General features: G+C 49.3%; 6 non-coding genes across 6 annotated transcripts; 3 read left to right on the forward strand and 3 right to left on the reverse strand.

Annotated features, from left to right (window-relative positions):
- Positions 1-209: 209 nt before the first annotated feature.
- Positions 210-280, reverse strand: TRNAG-GCC (transfer RNA glycine (anticodon GCC)). Its single transcript has one exon. It is a non-coding gene; the product is annotated as a tRNA-Gly (tRNA).
- Positions 281-1,749: 1,469 nt separating this feature from the next.
- TRNAW-CCA (transfer RNA tryptophan (anticodon CCA)) lies at positions 1,750-1,821 on the forward strand. The gene has a single exon. It is a non-coding gene; the product is annotated as a tRNA-Trp (tRNA).
- Positions 1,822-16,090: 14,269 nt separating this feature from the next.
- On the forward strand, positions 16,091-16,162 carry TRNAW-CCA (transfer RNA tryptophan (anticodon CCA)). The gene has a single exon. It is a non-coding gene; the product is annotated as a tRNA-Trp (tRNA).
- A 71-nt stretch (positions 16,163-16,233) lies between these two features.
- Positions 16,234-16,304, reverse strand: TRNAG-GCC (transfer RNA glycine (anticodon GCC)). The gene has a single exon. It is a non-coding gene; the product is annotated as a tRNA-Gly (tRNA).
- A 528-nt stretch (positions 16,305-16,832) lies between these two features.
- Positions 16,833-16,904, forward strand: TRNAW-CCA (transfer RNA tryptophan (anticodon CCA)). Its single transcript has one exon. It is a non-coding gene; the product is annotated as a tRNA-Trp (tRNA).
- Positions 16,905-19,399: 2,495 nt separating this feature from the next.
- Positions 19,400-19,470, reverse strand: TRNAG-GCC (transfer RNA glycine (anticodon GCC)). The gene has a single exon. It is a non-coding gene; the product is annotated as a tRNA-Gly (tRNA).
- Positions 19,471-20,426: the final 956 nt, after the last annotated feature.

The following is a 20,426-nucleotide window of genomic DNA, read 5'->3' on the forward strand; positions in this document are numbered from 1 at the left end:
GGAGGGGAAAATAAGTCAAAAGGCCCACAGCATTTGTTGATCTGTCTTGAAGGCTGTAAGTGTACGGACCTCGTGGCGCAAGGGTAGCGCGTCTGACTCCAGATCAGAAGGTTGTGTGTTCAAATCACGTCAGGGTCATTGCTTACTATTTTATTCCCCACTGAGTTCATATATTTCCTTTCGAAAACAAAGTCAAAAGAAAGCAGTCTTGCATTGGCCGGGAATCGAACCCGGGCCTCCCGCGTGGCAGGCGAGAATTCTACCACTGAACCACCAATGCTTCACATGGGTTGTTCACAGGCAGAGCTCTGCCCAAGACAGTGATCAGGTGCACACACTTAAATTGTACACATATGAACAAAGTGTGCGCAGCAGACATGATAACGCCAACGTTTCACATGAAGATGGCAAGAATCAGATGCAGGAGACTATAACTATGAATGTCTTTGCATTTGCTGAGGTCACTCTCTTGGGACTAGAGTTGTGTTTATCAGGGCATGATGGCAGGCTGCTCCCGACAAAAGTGGTTCACAGAATGCACCCGCCAGATCACCAGCACTATTGTGTTTCAGATTATCTCACTGAACTCTCCTCCTGGAAAATCCTTCCCACTGGATTTCCCAGATTCTGTGTCCTCCCCTAAATGCTGGGGTGAAACGGGCAGAGTTCTGCGCCCTGCGTCCCTTTACACGTCCCTAATGCGCTCCCAACGTGGCCTACAGCCCTGGTCGGGCTTAGAACACTGGAGCCTTTGGTGACCAAGAACTCCGGAAGCCTAGGGTCAGGCCTATTGCACAGGCATATTGTGCCTTGCCAATTCGGGATTGTTCTGTTTCAGGGCCTAGCCATCAATACTCCTGGGATTTCTTTCCCTGAGAACCCTCTTGTCCCTGTCCTCCCACAAGCCCGAGCTTTTATGTAAAATAAAGTGTGCACCATGGGCCTTCCCCTATTTGCTCTCTCCCCAATCTCTTTCTCCAAAGCTGAGCTCTGAAGGTAAATGTATCTATCTGAGTGAGGGGCTAGGGAGGGCCTTTCCCAGCAGTCTTACAAGTCAAGAGTTCAGAGAAAGCACCTGCTATGGGAGGGAGACTTTGCTCGCAGAGAAGTCAAGTCTAACATAACACATCTGATGGGCAAGGCACACGCCTAACTGGCTGGTAGCACACCTACAGAGGAGCAGGGAGCTATGCTAAGCAGGCAACAGAAAAGTCATGTATGTGTCTCATACACTGGGACCGGTAGTAATACTGGCTCTAAGACCATTAGACAGTAGTCTATTCATCATTACGTCCAACAATAACAAGACACTAAGCAAATGAGAAATGCTGTATGGCATAAAGACGCATTATATAACACAAGCTCCAGGCAGGCACACAATTATCAAGATATATATTGAGTCTCAGGAACTTTGCTACAGTTATTAACCTCTGTGGTGCAAATGGTTAGCGCGCTCGGTTGTTAACAGAAAGGTTGGTGGTTCAAGCCCACCCAGGGAAGTATCCTTTTTGCCTGCATGAAACACTTTAATGAAACACAGATACGTACCTCTGCTCTCTCCTGCTTAAGACCCTTTACCTGAACATTTCAATCCTCTGCGTTCTCTCTGCACCTGCAGTCAATTTCATAATTAGGATAGAAAACAAAAGGCCAAGCCCTGTAATACAACTGTAGGCATATGAGGAGGAGAAAATAAGTCAAAAGGCCCACAGCATTTGCTGATCTGGCTCCGAAGGCTGTAAGTGTACGGACCTCGTGGAGCAACGGTAGCGCGTCTGACTCCAGATCAGAAGGTTGCGTGTTCAAATCACGTCGGGGTCACTGCTTACCATTTTATTCCCCACTGAGTTCAAATATTTCCTTTCAAAAACAAAGTCAAAAGTAAGCAGTTTTGCATTGGCCGGGAATCGAACCCGGGCCTCCCGCGTGGCAGACGAGAATTCTACCACTGAACCACTAGTGCTTCACATGGGTTGTTCACAGGGAGAGCTCTGCCCAAGACAGTGATCAGGAGCACACACTTAAATTGTTCACATATGAACAAAGTGTGCGCAGCAGACATGATAACGCCAACGTTTCACATGAAGATGGCAAGAATCAGATGCAGGAGACTATAACTATGAATGTCTTTGCATTTGCTGAGGTCACTGGCTTTGGACTAGAGTTGTGTTTATCAGGGCATGATGGCAGGCTGCTCCCGACAAAAGTGGTTCACAGAATGCACCCGCCAGATCACCAGCACTATTGTGTTTCAGATTATCTCACTGAACTCTCCTCCTGGAAAATCCTTCCCACTGGATTTCCCAGATTCTGTGTCCTCCCCTAAATGCTGGGGTGAAACGGGCAGAGTTCTGCGCCCTGCGTCCCTTTACGCGTCCCTAATGCGCTCCCAACGCGGCCTACAGCCCTGGTCGGGCTTAGATCACTGGAGCCTTTGGTGACCAAGAACTCCGGAAGCCTAGGGTCAGGCCTATTGCACAGGCATATTGTGCCTTGCCAATTCGGGATTGTTGTGTTTCAGGGCCTAGCCATCAATACTCCTGGGATTTCTTTCCCTGAGAACCCTCTTGTCCCTGTCCTCCCACAAGCCCGAGCTTTTATGTAAAATAAAGTGTGCACCATGGGCCTTCCCCTATTTGCTCTCTCCCCAATCTCTTTCTCCAAAGCTGAGCTTTGAAGGTAAATGTATCTATCTGAGTGAGGGGCTAGAGAGGGCCTTTCCCAGCAGTCTTACAAGTCAAGAGTTCAGAGAAAGCACCTGCTATGGGAGGGAGACTTTGCTCGCAGAGAAGTCAAGTCTAACATAACACATCTGATGGGCAAGGCACATGCCTTACTGGCTGGTAGCACACCTACAGAGGAGCAGGGAGCTATGCTAAGCAGGCAACAGAAAAGTCATGTATGTGTCTCATACACTGGGACCGGTAGTAATACTGGCTCTAAGACCATTAGACAGTAGTCTATTCATCATTACGTCCAACAATAACAAGACACTAAGCAAATGAGAAATGCTGTATGGCATAAAGACGCATTCTATAACACAAGCTCCAGGCAGGCACACAATTATCTAGATATATATTGAGTCTCAGGAACGGTGCTACATTTATTAACCTCTGTGGTGCAAATGGTTAGCGCGTTCAGTTGTTAACAGAAAGGTTGGTGGTTCAAGCCCACCCAGGGAAGTATCCTTTTTACCTGCATGAAACACTTTAAGGAAACACAGATACGTACCTCTGCTCTCTCCTGCTTAAGACCCATTACCTGAACATTTCAATCTTCTGCGTTCTAGTTCAAGTTCAAGTTCGGGCATTTATATAGCGCACTACTCACCCAGAGGGTCTCAAGGTGCTAGAGGGAGGGGTTCACTATTTGTCGAATAGCCAGGTTTTCAGTTCTTTTCTGAAGGAGATGTGGTTCTGAGTAAGGCGGAGGTGGGTGGGGAGTGGGTTCCAGGTCTTGGCAGCCAGGAAGGAGAATGATCTGCCACCCATGGTGGTTTTTCGGATGCGCGGGACTGCGGCGAGGGCTTGATTGGATGATCTTAGTTGGCGGGTGGGAATGTAGAAGGACAGTCGGGTGTTGAGGCATTCGGGTCCCAGATTATAAAGGGCCTTGTGTGCGTGGGTAAGAAGCCGGAAAGTAATTATCTTATTGACGGGAAGCCAGTGGAGGTTTTTTAGGTGTCCGGTGATGTGCTCTTGGCGCGGGATGTCTAATATGAGTCTCGCTTATGCGTTTTGGATACGCTGGAGCTTTTTCTGCAATTGTGTTGTAATTCCGCCGTAAAGTGTGTTGCCATAGTCTAGTCGACTCGTGACCAGTGCATTGGTGACAGTCTTTCTTGTCTCGAGGGGGATCCAGCGGAAGATCTTTTTGAGAATGCGAAGGATGTTGAAACAGGAGGACGATACGGCATTGACTTGTCTGGACATTGAGAGAGAGGAGTCTAGAATGAAGCCAAGGTTACGTGCATGGTCTGTGGGTGTGGGTGCTGATCCCAAAGCGGAAGGCCACCAAGAGTCGTCCCAAGCTGAGGGGGAGGATCCTAGGATGAGCACCTCCGTTTTGTCTGAGTTGAGTTTTAGGCGGCTCTGTTTCATCCATTCGGCTACTTCTTTCATACCTTCGTGAAGATTGGTTTTGGCGGTGTTGGGGTCTTTGGTGAGGGAAAGGTTTAGCTGGGTGTCGTCGGCGTAGGAGATGATGTTGAGGTTGTGTTGACGTGCGATGGAGGCGAGAGGACTCATGTAGACGTTGAAGAGGGTGGGACTGAGTGAGGAACCTTGAGGTACGCCGCAGATGACTTCGGTGGGCTCTGAGTAGAATGGGGGGAGTCGGACTCTCTGGGTTCTCCCAGCTAGGAAAGAGATGATCCAGTCCAAGGCTTTTCCTTGTATGCCGATGTTGTTGAGGCTTTGTATGAGGGTGATGTGACAGACAGTGTCGAAGGAGGCGGAGAGGTCGAGTAGAATGAGGGCCACAGTTTCTCCGTTGTCTAGGAGTGCTCGGATGTCGTCGGTCGCCGCAATGAGGGCGGTTTCGGTGCTGTGTTTGGCTCGAAAGCCGTTCTGTGAGGGATCCAGGGAGTTGTTGGATTCAAGGAAGGCGGCGAGTTGGCTGTTGACGGCCTTCTCGATGACTTTGGCTGGGAAAGGGAGGAGGGATATGGGTCGGTAGTTTTTCAGTTCAGAGGGGTCTGCTGTGGGTTTTTTCAGAAGGGCGCTGAGTTCGGCGTGTTTCCAGATTTCTGGAAAGGTGGCAGAGTTGAAAGAACAGTTGATGACATCGCGGAGTTGGGGAGCGATGATGGAGTCAGCTTTGTTGAAGATGTAGTGGGGACAGGGGTCAGAAGGCGAGCCAGAGTGGATTGAGTTCATGAGGCGAATGGTGTCTTCAGTGGTGATTGGGTTCCAGGAGCTGAGGTTGTTAGTTGGAGGGGTGGGATCTGAAGGGGGTGGGGCGGGTTGGTCACTGGGAGTATTCTTGAAGCTGTTGTGGATGTCTGCAATTTTGTTGTAGAAGAAGGAGGATAGCGCATCGCAGAGGTCTTGGGAGTTAGTGATGTCGTTGGATGCTGCGGAAGGGTTGGTGAATTCTTTGATGATATTGAAGAGTTCCTTGCTGTTATGAGAATTGTTGTCGAGACGGTTCTTGAATGCTGATTTCTTGGCGGATCGAATCAGTTGGTGGTGTTTGCGGGTGGCTGTCTTGAGGGAGGCCATGTTGTCTGGGGTTGGTTCTTTTCTCCAATTCTTCTCCAGGGTGCGGCATGTTTTCTTGGATTTTTTAAGGTCATCATTGAACCAGGGAGCCTTTTTGCTGGATGATTTCAACTGGTGTTTTTTCAGGGGTGCTAGTTCGTTCGTACTGTGGGTAATCCATTGCCTGAGGTTGGTGGCCGCTTGGTCTGGGTCCATTGCTAGGGTGGGGGGGTTTTGGTTGAGTGATGTGAGGAGTTGGTCGGTGGTGATTTTATTCCATTTTCTCCGGGGAATGGGTTGTGGACGGTTGTGGGATAGGGTGGTTTTGTAGCTGAAGTGGACACAGCTGTGATCCGTCCAGTGGAGAGCTGTAGTGCGATCGAAGGAGATGTGCTTGCTGGATGTGAAGATAGGGTCGAGCGTGTGTCCGGCTGTGTGAGTAGGGGTGTCAACAAGTTGTTTGAGTCCGAGATTGGACAGGTTGTCCAGAAGGGTGGTGGTGTTGTTGTCGAGTATGTTTTCAAGGTGGTAGTTGAGGTCTCCTAGAAGAATGTAGTTCTCGGAGGCGAGGGCGTGCGGGCTGACGAAGTCTGTGATGTCGTCGTTGAATTGAGATCGGGTGCCTGGAGGCCTGTAAGGATTAGTTACTTACCTGTAATCCTAGTTCTCTTCCAGGGGTATCCTCATCAAAGTCATAAGCATTAGAATATTCCCGCCCATGCGCGGGACCCCGGAAACAATATATTATATGTGCCCCACATATATTATAGACATATATATAAATATATATATATATAAAAATAAGCAATTGCAGCCAAATAAACAATAGAGCTGGAATATGCAGTGAAGAATTTCCACAATACAGTGAATTCTGTATTAGAAACATGAGAAACAACACCAATGCTTGTTTAGAAACTGTTTTAATGTACAGAAAACAGTAGAAATTCTCATAACACACTGTAAGCATATACAGCTCCCAGGCTGCATTGCAAAATCCCAGTCTAAAAAGACTGAAAAGCTAACCTGTAGCTGAATGCACTAAAACTGACGCTGTGCCTTTAAGGCACCTCTGCCCCTAGCTTCCCATCATGCCTCAGGGGTTACAGTTAGGTCAGTTGTTCTTTTCGGAGACTGAAAACCAAACCATGGTAATAACAGGTTAAAAAACATCTCCTATTAAATAAACCAAGTCCTTTGCCCGGGGAGGCGGGAGGGTTGCTTATGACTTTGATGAGGATACCCCTGGAAGAGAACTAGGATTACAGGTAAGTAACTAATCCTTCTCTTCCAGGGGATCCTCATCAATAGTCATAAGCATTAGAATAGAGTAGCGAGCCTCACCTCATCCCTGCGGGCAAAGGAATCAACAGATAACATTTATATCCGTAGGCCCAAAAATAGGCCTTTTTCTACCCAAATAGGTTTCTCAAGGAGGCTTGCCCTACTTGAGAATCCGCTCTGGAATCAGACTCTAGGCAATAATGCCTTGTAAAGGTATGGACTGATTTCCATGTCGCAGCCTTGCATATTTCTGACATAGGAATGTCATGCAAAAAAGCTATTGTGGCTGCTTTCCCTCTAGTGGAATGAGCTTTGGGTGATTGCAACAAAGGTTTGCCAGCCAGCTGGTATGCTAGTTTGATACAAGAGACAATCCATCTGGAGATGGATCTTTTGGCTGCTGCAAACCCGGACCTCATTGCACCATAATTGACAAAGAGTTGGTCTGTCTTTCTGGTGTCCTTTGTTCTTTCTAGGTAAAACTTTAGCACCCGTTTAAGATCTAACGAGTGCAACGACCTCTCAGCTGGGGTCGATGGATTAGGAAAGAACGAAGGAAGGGTAATCGTTTGATTTATATGAAAATCCGATACCACTTTTGGAAGAAAAGAAGGGTGAGCCCTCATTACTACTCTGTTGTGGTGAAACACAGTGTAAGGTTCCTTGGTGCAGAGTGCTTGAATCTCGCTAACCCTGCGCGCAGAGGTTATTGCCACCAAGAAGGCCGCCTTCCAAGTGAGATGCTGCAAGGAGGCCTTGTGTATAGGCTCAAACGGTGTAGACATCAGTCTGGAGAGAACCAGGTTCAACTCCCAGGGAGGAGAAGGATTTCTCACAGGGGGATAGACCTTCTTTAATCCCTGAAGGAAATCTTTCACCACCGGGACCTGAAAAAACGATGTTTGTGTAGGTGATTTTCTGTACGCTACTATGGCAGATAGATGAACCCTAATAGAAGCGTATTTCAACCCTGATGTCGCTAAGTATAGGAGGTATGGTAGGACTACCTCTTCTTGCCCTTTGGTGGGATCAAAGCCATGGTCCTTACACCAAATGAAAAATCTTTTCCACTTGAACGCATAAGACGTCCTTGTGGAAGGTCTCTTCGCCTCTCTTAAAATATTCATACAGTCCGGAGGCAGATTTAAGTGTCCATATTGCAAGACCTCAGGAGCCATGCAGTCAGGTTCAGCGACTGGAGGTTGGGATGCAGGATCCTCCCGTCCATTTTGCTCAGCAGGTCTGGCTTGCACGGCAGCCGTCTGTGTGGACACCGTGACAGATGTAACAGATCTGGATACCACCATTGTCGCGGCCAATCCGGAGCAATTAGGATCATGTCCATGCTCGATCTGATGAGCTTGGCCACCACCTTCGGAATCAGTGCCAGAGGGGGAAAAGCATAAGCGAACATTCCTGTCCACTCCAGCAGGAGAGCGTTCCCTTGCGTCCCTGGCCGGTGGAACCTGGACGCGAAGGCGTGGCATTTGGCGTTTTCGTCGTCCGCAAATAAGTCTATGTCTGGACGACCCCAGCAACGGAAGAGTTCTTCGACCACTTGGTCGTTTAGCACCCAGTCTGGCTGATCTTCGAAGTGCCTGCTGAGTGCATCTGCTTTTGTGTTTAACTCGCCTGGAAGGTGTACTGCCACCACCGACAGTCCCCGAGCCAGAAGCCAGTGCCAGATCGCCTGGGCTTCCAGAGACAGAGGGCGAGATCGAGTTCCTCCCTGCTTGTTCAGATAGAACATAGTTGTAGTGTTGTCCGTCTGAACCAGGACTTTGTCCGTTGTTATTGCTGGAAGGAACGCCTTGAGCGCCAGATGAACCGCTCGAAGTTCCAGCATGTTGATGTGGTATGTCTGAAGGTTGGTCGACCAGCGACCCTGAATCTGAAGATGACCCATGTGAGCACCCCAGCCTTCTAGAGATGCGTCCGTTACCACAGACAGAGAAGGCAGAGGTTGCTGAAAAGGGACTCCCTGCAGGACATTCCGAGGGCGAGTCCACCACTGTATTGAGGTCAGCGCTGCTTGAGACAGGATGATTCGATCCTCCCAATCTCCAGACGCTTGGTCCCACTGATCCTCCACCGACTCTTGAAGAGGCCGCATTCTCAACCTGGCGTTCGGTATTAGGAAGATGCAGGACGCCATGGAGCCCAACAGAGACGCTACGTCTCGCACCTTTGGACGAGGAATCTGAAGTAACTTTTTGCATTTTTGTCCCATGGAAGAAAGTCTCTCTTGCGAAGGAAACGCTCTTCCTAACTTTGTGTCTAGAACTGCTCCCAGATAGTGGATAGTTTGTGTGGGCTGCAGGATCGATTTTTCTGAGTTTACATGGAGGCCGAGCCTGTGTAGCTGTTGGAGACACAGGTGACAGTCTTTGGTGGCTTGCCGAGGCGACGGACTCTTCAGGAGCCAGTCGTCTAGATATGGGTACACAAAGAGACCTTTTTTGTGTAGACACGCCGCTACCACTGCCATGCACTTGGTGAAGACCCTTGGTGCGGATTTGAGTCCGAAAGGGAGCACTTTGAACTGGTAATGCCTGGACCCTACCAGGAACCTCAAGTACTTTCGATGACCTGGTGTAATAGGAATGTGGAAGTACGCGTCTTGTAAATCCACCGAACACATCCAATCTCCGATCTGTAGATGAGGACATATTTGATGGAGTGCCAACATGCGAAACTTCTCTTTGACCACCACTTTGTTGAGGAGTCGAAGATCCAAAATTGGTCTGAATTTGCCTTCTTGGTCCTTTTTGGGAACAAGGAAATATCTTGAGTACACTCCTTTCCCCCTTTGGGAGAGGGGTACCACTTCGATTGCGTTTTTCTTTAAGAGGACGCTCACCTCCTTTTTGAGGAGCTCCAGATGGTACGAGCGAGACTTTTTTGGAGGAGCCGGTTGTGGTTTCTTCCTGAAACGTAGCGCATATCCATTGCGCAGTATATTCAGCACCCACCGATCTTTCGTGATGCTGACCCACTCTGCCAGATGTTGTGCAGCACTTCCTCCCACTGGAGTGGGTAACGGCGACAGAGGAAGCCACTGCTCAGGCCTTGCCTCCTCTAGGTGTGGTAGAGGATTGATTATGTCCGCCTCTACCTCTGTTTGACCTTCCTCCTCTGTATTGTGGCTTTCCTTGCGGCTTGTTTTGAGACCATTGAGGGGTTTGAACCCTCTGTTGGCCTCCCTGGTTCTTGTTGGTCTTGAAGCGTCGTTTGAACGGTGCTTTCTGTTTCTCCAGACCTACTGCCTTTACTGTGTCTAACTCGGTCTTCATCCGGGCCATTTCCTGATCGGCATGCTCCCCGAAGAGTGAAGATCCGGAAAAAGGCAGATTGAGTATGCGCTGCTGGGCATCTGGCTTGAGCCCAGTTAAACGCAGCCAAGAGGATCTCCTCGCACATACTCCATGTGAGTAGTTATGTCCAGCTAGAAGGGCGTTATCTGCTGATGAACTAATCATTTGGTTTGCCACCAAACAGCCCTCCGTCACGGTCTCCTCAAAGTCCTTCTGGTCCTCCTTGGGCAATTTCTCTTTGAATCGTTCCATGGAGTCCCATAGGGCTCTATCGTACCTTCCCAGAAGGGCTGATGCACTAGAGACTTTTAGGGATGAAGCTGCTGTGTTGCACACCTTGCGTCCCCAAGAATCTTGCGTCTTGCTGTCTTTGTCAGGAGGAACTGACGAAGAAGGAGCGACCGTGTGATTCTTCCTAGCTGAGGCTACAATAACTGAGTCCGCTGCAGGCTCACCTTTAACGAAGATAGGATCTGAGTCAGCCGGCCTATATTTTTTCTGGATACGTGCCGGAACTGCTCTGATCGTTGCTGGCGTGAGGAAAACCTCTTTGATTGGGTCCATTATTCCTGGGACTAATGGAAGCAACGGCCGTGCATATGATTTGTGATGAAGAGTCTCAAAAATCACAGTAGTGGACACCTCTGGAGTGGTCATTTCTATATTCAGCTTGTAAGCACCCCTTTGCAAAACGTCCAAATACGTGTTGACGTCGTCCAGAGGGGAAGCTCTTGAGCGAGGGCTGTCTGCCAGCGTCGGAGAGTAGTCCCCTTTAGAAGATCTAGGCGAAGCTGGAGGAGAGGATGAAGGAGTTCTTCTTCTCCTGTGGTGAGAATGCTCCTTCCTCACCGGAGATCTCCTAGGTCGTTCCTCCCTTCGAGGAGAACGTGATACCCTCTGATGTATTGGAGATCTCGATCTCACATCTCGTACCTCCTTTCTCGGTGTTCGAGATTTGGGTTGCTCCCTCCTTGGTGATCGGGAGACCCTAGGGGCATGTGACCTGTCCACTCTTCTCTCTCGTAAGCGTGATCGCTCTGTCTCTTCTGCTTGCTGAAGAGGAGACCTGTGGATTGGACTCAAGTACCTTTGAAGTCTCTCTGGTGCCTTAGAATCCTTCCAATTACTCAAAGGAGCGTACCATCTTGGCGAAAGTCTTATATGTGAAGTGTAACCCCGATGGGGATTCTTCTGAACCGGACTCCTACTCCTCGAAGATGACCCGGTTGACCCCGAGGCACTTGAGGAGGAATGGAGTGAAGCAGATTGTGTCACCAGGACTGTCGAAGGCACTGAAGGTGATCTCCGTCTCACCGGTGTTGGAGGACGTCTCAAAAGCCTTTCCCTCGACGTCGAACGCCTCTGTGGCGTCGACGGGGCGATAACTTTCGGCGTTGAATGCCTCGACGATGATCTGTGGTCCCTCGACGTCGATCGGTGATGATGTGCCGACGACAGAGTCATCTCCTTCGACGTCGAACGGCGTTGTCCTGCCGTCGACGGAGGTCTCGACGTCGACCGGCGTTGTCCTGCCGTCGACGGAGGTCTCGACGTCGAACGGCCTAGTCCTGCCGTCGACGGAGGTCTCGACGTCGAACGGTCTAGTCCTGCCGTCGACGGAGCTCTCGACGTCGGCCGACGTTGATCTGTCGGCGACGGAGATGTCATCGACCTGGCATGTGGCGACGGCGGAGGATCGGACATCCTCGACGACGAGCGCCGACGTGCCTTAGATGATCCCTTCCTCGACGACGATCGTCCGAGGGGGCTCTTGCTCCTCGACGCCGAGCGCCTCCGTGGAGACGTCGACGGAGGTGTTACACTCTTCGAAGCCTGTCGACGTCGAGACGACGGCGAGTGTGATCTGTCTCTCGACGCCGACCGTCGCCTGGTTGACGGCGGCGGAGTTGACTCATGTCTTGAAGCCGAACCTCTCGTCGACGGCGATCTCGTGGCTTCTCTCGACGCCGATCGTCGCCTAGTTGACGACGGCGGAGCTTTCCTCGACGACGGCGAACCTCTTTTCGACGCCGATTTCCTCATCGACGCCGATCTCGACGCCGACGGAGCTTTTTCTCTTGAACTGTCCATCAGATGTCGTTTTTTCAGCGCCGAGCCCGGTGCTGAGGTTGATGGACGTTCTGACTTGCCTTTGGAGGGAGTTCTGGGTCTCTTTGAACTCTTTCTCTCCGCAGATCTTCCTCTCATGGATTTCTGGGCCAGACTATAGAGTCTGTTCCTCTCTCTGTCTTTAAGTGTTCTGTCAGACAGCTTTTTACAATGAGAACAGTCTTTAGGATCATGATCCTCTGGCAAGCATAAAATACAGACCTCATGAGAGTCTGTTTTTGCCTTCTTGTGGCCACAAGAAGGGCAATCATCAAAAAGTGAGGGCATCCTGAAAGGAAAAACCTCACAAAAAATTGACTGCTAAGCAGTTATTTACTTGACTATGATGTGAAAAGTCAAAGTAAATCAAAAAAATTGTTCTTTAGAAGATTTTCTGACTGAAAAAGGCAGAAAAGTGTGGAGCTGTGTATCCAGGGTCCTTCCTGAAGGAGCCGGAAAGAACAACTGACCTAACTGTAACCCCTGAGGCATGATGGGAAGCTAGGGGCAGAGGTGCCTTAAAGGCACAGCGTCAGTTTTAGTGCATTCAGCTACAGGTTAGCTTTTCAGTCTTTTTAGACTGGGATTTTGCAATGCAGCCTGGGAGCTGTATATGCTTACAGTGTGTTATGAGAATTTCTACTGTTTTCTGTACATTAAAACAGTTTCTAAACAAGCATTGGTGTTGTTTCTCATGTTTCTAATACAGAATTCACTGTATTGTGGAAATTCTTCACTGCATATTCCAGCTCTATTGTTTATTTGGCTGCAATTGCTTATTTTTATATATATATATATTTATATATATGTCTATAATATATGTGGGGCACATATAATATATTGTTTCCGGGGTCCCGCGCATGGGCGGGAATATTCTAATGCTTATGACTATTGATGAGGATCCCCTGGAAGAGAAATGAGGGTGCCTCTAAGGGTGGTCCTGGGGTCGGTGTGGATCTGAAAGTGGAGATGTTCGGCGGTTGCAAGATTGTCGTCAGAGCTGGTTGTGATTTTGATGGTGTTTCTATGGACGATGGTGATGCCTCCTCCAGTTTTTTTATTGGTGCGGTCTTTTCGAATGATCTTGTAAGTGTCCGGTATGGCTATGGCGATGTCGGGGGCAGAAGATGCGTTCATCCATGTTTCAGTAAGGAAGGCGATGTCAGGTGACGCAATGTCGATTAGGTCCCAGAGTTCTGTTGCATGTCTATGGACCGAGCGCGTGTTCAGTAGGATGCATTTCAGGCTGTTGAGTTCGGAGCTGTGTGTGGAGGAAGTGGGTTTGGTGAGGGTCCTGAAGCAGTTGAACTTGCAGGAGAGGCAGGCGAATGGGCCGTGGGTACGTCCTGGGGAAGCTTCGCAGCATAGTGGGGTGCGTCCGGGGTTGAGGGCGAGGAGGGTAGCGGCATCATATGTGACTCTAGAGGGTTGGGAGCGGCGGGAACCAGGGGGTCTGGCGCTGGGCGCGGTCCTGGCGTGGACGGGCGCAGACGGGCTTACCTTTGGCGCACCTTTGGCGCGACCGCGGCGCGTGACCGCTGCGCGCAAATGCATCTGTCATATGTGGATGGTAGAAGGGGAGGGGCGAGGGCGGGTCAGCTGGGAAGGCGGGAGCAGGGCGGAGACTCGTGCAGGGCGACAACAATAATAACAACAACAACAAAATGGCTGGCGGGACGGAGCAAGCAGGCAAAGTAATGCAAAGTGTGCAAAAAGGACACGAAATATAAAGTCAGTCAAGGCAACACAGCGATGGCACAATAATCTCAGCAGCTACCTAGCAGGCGGGCATTAATTATAAAATACACGATATTGCTATGTGAGTAGCCTAGATGAGTGAGATCGATTTTTTCAATAAAGCGGTCGTGCAGTGAGAGAAGCTTAAATCAATAGCAGCGATGTGTGCAGTACGAGCGGTCCTGCAATGTGGGATAAATTAATTGCTAGCAGCGGTGTTAACAAATAGAGCGCTCCTACAATGCGAGCTGGTTAAGTAAAAACAATTAAGTAAAAGAGTAGCAGCGCTAAGCAGTCCTGCAAAGCGATCACAATTAATCTTAGCGGAGAGTGCAAGCAGCTGGGTGAGCTACGATACCAGGCTGATAGGGGAGGCAGGTCGGGAGCAGCGTGGAGGAGCGGCCGTGTCTGTGGTTAGCAGGACGGTCACAGCGCGATCAACACAGCGCGGGCTTGATAACCTCAGTGGGAGGGCGGGTCAGCTGGGAAGGCGGGAGCGGGGCGGAGACTCGTGCAGGGCAACAACAATAATAACAACAACAACAAAATGGCCGGCGGGACGGAGCAAGCAGGCAAAGTAATGCAAAGTGTGCAAAAAGGACACAAAATATAAAGTCAGTCAAGGCAACACAGCGATGGCACAATAATCTCAGCAGCTACCTAGCAGGCGGGCATTAATTATAAAATACACGATATTGCTATGTGAGTAGCCTAGATGAGTGAGATCGATTTTTTCAATAAAGCGGTCGTGCAGTGAGAGAAGCTTAAATCAATAGCAGCGATGTGTGCAGTACGAGCGGTCCTGCAATGTGGGATAAATTAATTGCTAGCAGCGGTGTTAACAAATAGAGCGCTCCTACAATGCGAGCTGGTTAAGTAAAAACATTTAAGTAAAAGAGTAGCAGCGCTAAGCAGTCCTGCAAAGCGATCACAATTAATCTTAGCGGCGAGTGCAAGCAGCTGGGTGAGCTACGATACCAGGCTGATAGGGGAGGCAGGTCGGGAGCAGCGTGGAGGAGCGGCCGTGTCTGTGGTTAGCAGGACGGTCACAGCGCGATCAACACAGCGCGGGCCTGATAACCTCAGTGGGAGGGCGGGTCAGCTGGGAAGGTGGAAGCGGGGCGGAGACTCGTGCAGGGCGACAACAATAATAACAACAACAACAAAATGGCCGGCGGGACGGAGCAAGCAGGCAAAGTAATGCAAAGTGTGCAAAAAGGACACGAAATATAAAGTCAGTCAAGGCAACACAGCGATGGCACAATAATCTCAGCAGCTACCTAGCAGGCGGGCATTAATTATAAAATACACGATATTGCTATGTGAGTAGCCTAGATGAGTGAGATCGATTTTTTCAATAAAGCGGTCGTGCAGTGAGAGAAGCTTAAATCAATAGCAGCGATGTGTGCAGTACGAGCGTTCCTGCAATGTGGGATAAATTAATTGCTAGCAGCGGTGTTAACAAATAGAGCGCTCCTACAATGCGAGCTGGTTAAGTAAAAACAATTAAGTAAAAGAGTAGCAGCGCTAAGCAGTCCTGCAAAGTGATCACAATTAATCTTAGCGGAGAGTGCAAGCAGCTGGGTGAGCTACGATACCAGGCTGATAGGGGAGGCAGGTCGGGAGCAGCGTGGAGGAGCGGCCGTGTCTGTGGTTAGCAGGACGGTCACAGCGCGATCAACACAGCGCGGGCCTGATAACCTCAGTGGGAGGGCGGGTCAGCTGGGAAGGCGGGAGCGGGGCGGAGACTCGTGCAGGGCGACAACAATAATAACAACAACAACAAAATGGCCGGCGGGACGGAGCAAGCAGGCAAAGTAATGCAAAGTGTGCAAAAAGGACACGAAATATAAAGTCAGTCAAGGCAACACAGCGATGGCACAATAATCTCAGCAGCTAGCTAGCAGGCGGGCATTAATTATAAAATACACGATATTGCAATGTGAGTAGCCTAGATGAGTGAGATCGATTTTCTCAATAAAGCGGTCGTGCAGTGAGAGAAGCTTAAATCAATAGCAGCGATGTGTGCAGTACGAGCGGTCCTGCAATGTGGGATAAATTAATTTCTAGCAGCGGTGTTAACAAATAGCGCGCTCCTACAATGCGAGCTGGTTAAGTAAAAACAATTAAGTAAAAGAGTAGCAGCGCTAAGCAGTCCTGCAAAGCGATCACAATTAATCTTAGCGGAGAGTGCAAGCAGCTGGGTAAGCTACGATACCAGGCTGATAGGGGAGGCAGGTCGGGAGCAGCGTGGAGGAGCGGCCGTGTCTGTGGTTAGCAGGACGGTCACCTGTACCTGTTCTCTCTGCACCTGCAGTCAATTTCATAATTAGGATAGAAAACAAAAGGTCAAGTTCTGTAATACAACTGTAGGCATATGAGGAGGGGAAAATAAGTCAAAAGGCCCACAGCATTTGTTGATCTGGCTCCGAAAGCTGTAAGTGTAAGGACCTCGTGGCGCAACGGTAGCGCGTCTGACTCCAGATCAGAAGTTTGCGTGTTCAAATCACGTCGGGGTCACTGCTTACCATTTTATTTCCCACTGAGTTCATATATTTCCTTTCGAAAACAAAGTCAAAAGAACGCAGCCTTGCATTGGCCGGGAATCGAACCCGGGCCTCCCGCGTGGCAGGCGAGAATTCTACCACTGAACCACCAATGCTTCACATGTGATGTTCACAGGCATAGCTCTGTCCAAGACAGTGATCAGGTCACACACTTAAATTGTACACATATGAACAAAGTGTGCGCAGCAGACATGATACCGCCAAAGTTTCACATGATGATGGCTTATATAAGACAAGCTCCAGGGAGGCGCATACATACCAAGATATATATTGAGTCTAAGGAAAGATGCTGCAGTCACTCGTCTCTGTGGCGCAATCGGTTAGCGCGTTCGGCTTTTAACCGAAAGGTTGGTGGATCAAGCCCACCCAGGGACGTATCATTTTGCCTGCATGAAGCACTTGAATGAAACACAGATACATACCTTTGCACTCTCCTGCTGGACCCCCTTTCCCTGAATATTTCAATCCTCTGCGTTCTCTCTGCACCTGCAGTCAATTTCATAATTAGGATAGAAAACAAAAGGCCAAGCCCTGTAATACAACTGTAGGCATATGAGGAGGGGAAAATAAGTCAAAAGGCCCACAGCATTTGCTGATCTGGCTCCGAAGGCTGTAAGTGTACTGACCTCGTGGCGCAACGGTAGCGTGTCTGACTCCAGATCAGAAGGTTGCGTGTTCAAATCACGTCGGGGTCACTGCTTACCATTTTATTCCCCACTGAGTTCATATATTTCCTTTTGAAAACAAAGTCAAAAGAAAGCAGTCTTGCATTGGCCAGGAATCAAACCCGGGCCTCCCGCGTGGCAGGCAAGAATTCTACCACTGAACCACCAATGCTTCACATGGGTTGTTCATAGGCAGAGTTCTGCCCAAGGCAGTGATCAGGTGCACACACTTAAATTGTACACATTTGAACAAAGTGTGCGCAGCAGACATGATAACGCCAACGTTTCACATGAAGATGGCAAGAATCAGATGCAGGAGACTATAACTATGAATGTCTTTGCATTTGCTGAGGTCACTGGCTTGGGACTAGAGTTGTGTTTATCAGGGCATGATGGCAGGCTGCTCCCGACAAAAGTGGTTCACAGAATGCACCCGCCAGATCACCAGCACTATTGTGTTTCAGATTATCTCACTGAACTCTCCTCCTGGAAAATCCTTCCCACTGGCTTTCCCAGATTCTGTGTCCTCCCCTAAATGCTGGGGTGAAACGGGCAGAGTTCTGCACCCTGCGTCCCTTTACGCGTCCCTAACGCGCTCCCAACGCGGCCTACAGCCCTGGTCGGGCTTAGATCACTGGAGCCTTTGGTGACCAAGAACTCCGGAAGCCTAGGGTCAGGCCTATTGCACAGGCATATTGTGCCTGGCCAATCCGGGATTGTTGTGTTTCAGGGCCTAGCCATCAATACTCCTGGGATTTCTTTCCCTGAGAACCCTCTTGTCCCTGTCCTCCCACAAGCCCGATCTTTTATGTAAAATAAAGTGTGCACCATGGGCCTTCCCCTATTTGCTCTCTCCCCAATCTCTTACTCCAAAGCTGAGGTCTGAAGGTAAATGTATCTATCTGAGTGAGGGGCTAGGGAGGGCCTTTCCCAGCAGTCTTACAAGTCAAGAGTTCAGAGAAAGCACCTGCTATGGGAGGGAGACTTTGCTCGCAGAGAAGTCAAGTCTAACATAACACATCTGATGGGCAAGGCACACGCCTTACTGGCTGGTAGCTCACCTACAGAGGAGCAGAGAGCTATGCTAAGCAGGCAACAGAAAAGTCATGTATGTGTCTCATACACTGGGACCGGTAGTAATACTGGCTCTAAGACCATTAGACAGTAGTCTATTCATCATTACGTCCAACAATAACAAGACACTAAGCAAATGAGAAATGCTGTATGGCATAAAGACGCATTATATAACACAAGCTCCAGGCAGGCACACAATCATCAAGATATATATTGAGTCGCAGGAACGGTGCTACAGTTATTAACCTCTGTGGTGCAAATGGTTAGCGCGTTCAGTTGTTAACAGAAAGGTTGGTGGTTCAAGCCCACCCAGGGAAGTATCCTTTTTGCCTGCATGAAACACTTTAAGGAAACACAGATACGTACCTCTGCTCTCTCCTGCTTAAGACCCTTTACCTGAACATTTCAATCCTCTGCGTTCTCTCTGCACCTGCAGTCAATTTCATAATTAGGATAGAAAACAAAAGGCCTAGCCCTGTAATACAACTGTAGGCATATGAGGAGGGGAAAATAAGTCAAAAGGCCCACAGCATTTGTTGATCTGGCTTGAAGGCTGTAAGTGTAAGGACCTCGTGGCGCAAATGTAGCGCGTCTGACTCCAGATCAGAAGGTTGCGTGTTCAAATCACGTCAGGGTCACTGCTTACCATTTTATTCCCCACTGAGTTCATATATTTCCTTTCGAAAACAAAGTCAAAAGAACGCAGCCTTGCATTGGCCGGTAATCGAACCGGGGCCTCCCGCGTGGCAGGCGATAATTCTACCACTGAACCACCAATGCTTCCCATGGGGAGTTCACAGGCATAGCTCTGTCCAAGACAGTGATCAGGTGCACACACTTAAATTGTACACATATGAACAAAGTGTGCGCAGCAGACATGACAACGCCAAAGTTTCACATGATGATGGCTTATATAAGACAAGCTCCAGGCAGGCGCATACATACCAAGATATATATTGAGTCTAAGGAAAGATGCTGCAGTCACTCGTCTCTGTGGCGCAATCGGTTAGCGCGTTCGGCTCTTAACCGAAAGCTTGGTGGATCAAGCCCACCCAGAGACGTATCATTTTGCCTGCATGAAGCACTTGAATGAAACACAGATACATACCTTTGCACTCTCCTGCTGGACACCCTTTCCCTGAATATTTCAATCCTCTGCGTTCTCTCTGCACCTGCAGTCAATTTCATAATTAGGATAGAAAACAAAAGGCCAAGCCCTGTAATACAACTGTAGGCATATGAGGAGGGGAAAATAAGTCAAAAGGCCCACAGCATTTGCTGATCTGGCTCCGAAGGGTGTAAGTGTACGGATCTCGTGGCGCAAGGGTAGCGCGTCTGACTCCAGATCAGAAGGTTGCATGTTCAAATCACGTCGGGTCACTGCTTACCATTTTATTCCCCACTGAGTTCATATATTTCCTTTCGAAAACAAAGTCAAAAGAAAGCAGTCTTGCATTGGCCGGGAATCGAACCCGGGCCTCCCGCGTGGCAGGCGAGAATTCTACCACTGAACCACCAATGCTTCACATGGGTTGTTCATAGGCAGAGCTCTGCCCAAGACAGTGATCAGGTGCACACACTTAAATTGTACACATTTGAACAAAGTGTGCGCAGCAGACATGATAACGCCAACGTTTCACATGAAGATGGCAAGAATCAGATGCAGGAGACTATAACTATGAATGTCTTTGCATTTGCTGAGGTCACTGGCTTGGGACTAGAGTTGTGTTTATCAGGGCATGATGGCAGGCTGCTCCCGACAAAAGTGGTTCACAGAATGCACCCGCCAGATCACCAGCACTATTGTGTTTCAGATTATCTCACTGAACTCTCCTCCTGGAAAATCCTTCCCACTGGCTTTCCCAGATTCTGTGTCCTCCCCTAAATGCTGGGGTGAAACGGGCAGAGTTCTGCACCCTGCGTCCCTTTACGCGTCCCTAACGCGCTCCCAACGCGGCCTACAGCCCTGGTCGGGCTTAGATCACTGGAGCCTTTGGTGACCAAGAACTCCGGAAGCCTAGGGTCAGGCCTATTGCACAGGCATATTGTGCCTTGCCAATCCGGGATTGTTGTGTTTCAGGGCCTAGGCATCAATACTCCTGGGATTTCTTTCCCTGAGAACCCTCTTGTCCCTGTCCTCCCACAAGCCCGAGCTTTTATGTAAAATAAAGTGTGCACCATGGGCCTTCCCCTATTTGCTCTCTCCCCAATCTCTTTCTCCAAAGCTGAGCTCTGAAGGTAAATGTATCTATCTGAGTGAGGGGCCAGGGAGGGCCTTTCCCAGCAGTCTTACAAGTCAAGAGTTCAGAGAAAGCACCTGCTATGGGAGGGAGACTTTGCTCACAGAGAAGTCAAGTCTAACATAACACATCTGATGGGCAAGGCACACGCCTTACTGGCTGGTAGCACACCTACAGAGGAGCAGGGAGCTATGCTAAGCAGGCAATAGAAAAGTCATGTATGTGTCTCATACACTGG

Source organism: Lissotriton helveticus, chromosome 1_2 (genome assembly GCF_964261635.1).
Source record: "Lissotriton helveticus chromosome 1_2, aLisHel1.1, whole genome shotgun sequence".
Classification (NCBI taxonomy): Eukaryota; Metazoa; Chordata; class Amphibia; order Caudata; family Salamandridae; genus Lissotriton; species Lissotriton helveticus.